This window comes from Orycteropus afer, unplaced genomic scaffold (genome assembly GCF_000298275.1).
Source record: "Orycteropus afer afer isolate SDZICR_OR568_19922 unplaced genomic scaffold, OryAfe1.0 scaffold00558, whole genome shotgun sequence".
In the NCBI taxonomy this organism is placed as follows: domain Eukaryota; kingdom Metazoa; phylum Chordata; class Mammalia; order Tubulidentata; family Orycteropodidae; genus Orycteropus; species Orycteropus afer.
The window spans coordinates 920703-921997 of NW_006922145.1; the positions used below are offsets into that span (position 1 = coordinate 920703).

Below are 1295 nucleotides of genomic sequence, written 5' to 3' on the forward strand. Positions count from 1 at the left end.
ACAGCGCCCCTAGAGGACAGAGTGGAACTGCCCCACAGGGTCTCCAAGGCTGTCAATCTTCACAGAAGCAAAGCCCAAACCACACCCACTGCCGTGGAGTTGATTCTGACTCACAGCGCCCCTAGAGGACAGAGTGGAACTGCCCCACAGGGTCTCCAAGGGTATCATCTTTATGGAAGCAGATTGCTACATCTTTCTGCCACACAGCAGGTGGTGGGTTCAAACCGCTGACCTTTTGGTTAACAGCTGAATGCTTTAATCACTATGCCACCAAAGCTTCTGAACGCACATATACACAGCATTAACTATTATTCAGTTTTGCAGCATCTGAAATGAACTTCAACGACACCCCTGTTGAAGTTGCTAAGACAACAGATGCTGAATTTCAGGACCATGCATATAAGGTGTTTACAGAGGTGAACTTATGAAAACAGTGCCCACAGCAGGCAGTAAAATTGCACCCCTGTTCAAAGAGCTGACATCCATCTTGCGGATGACTTTACCACGTTATCAGCTCACATACAACAGTGGAGCTGGTTCATCTTTCCCTTCATGACTGATGGTGCTACATGAAAGTGACAACTGCCCCTCCTTGCTTTCTCTGGGCTAGAACACTCTCTGTCATTGCAGTGTCTCCCTTTTCTACACTCAGCACAGCAAGATCACCCGTCGGCCTGGACCCACTGAGCCTCTCAAACACCACAGCGTTGGTTTTAACTGGCTGGATGCTCTCTCCAGCTCATGATGGAAACTGCAAAGGATAATTAATAGATACCACTCAGTGGGACCCCCTTCAAGTGTCACCCCAGGCACGTGTCCTACCTGCCAGACCTTAGATCTGCCTCTACATGTTCAGACATGTAGAAGAAGGGAGCCTTGGCTGTGCAGTGGTTAAAGTGCTGGCTGCTAAGTGGGTCAAATCCCCCAGCTGCCACCTGGGAGAAAGACATGGCAGTATGCTCTTCCCTAGCGATGCCAGCCTGAGAAACCCTGTGGGGTCATTCTATTCTGTCCTCTGGGGTTGAGTTGGAATTGACTTGATGGCTATGAGTTTTTGGTAGTCATGCAGGGAAGGAGCCCTGGTGGTACAGTGATTACAGTGCTCAGTTGCTAATCAAAAGCTTGGTGGTTCAAACCCACCCAGCAGCTCCATGGGAGAAAGAGCTGGTGAGCTGCTCCTGTAGAGCTGACAGCTTAGGAAACCCTGTGGGGCAGTTCCACTCTGTCCTCTAGGGGCGCTGTGGGTCAGAATGGACTCCACGGCAGTGGGTGTGGTTTGGGCTTTGCTTCTGTGA

At 50.3% G+C, this 1295-nt stretch overlaps 1 protein-coding gene across 1 annotated transcript in view; it reads right to left on the reverse strand.

Moving 5' to 3' along the window:
- Positions 1–1295, reverse strand: part of FRY (FRY microtubule binding protein) — a 571437-nt gene that overhangs the window by 145881 nt on the left and 424261 nt on the right. The gene's annotated exons all lie outside the window — the stretch shown is intronic.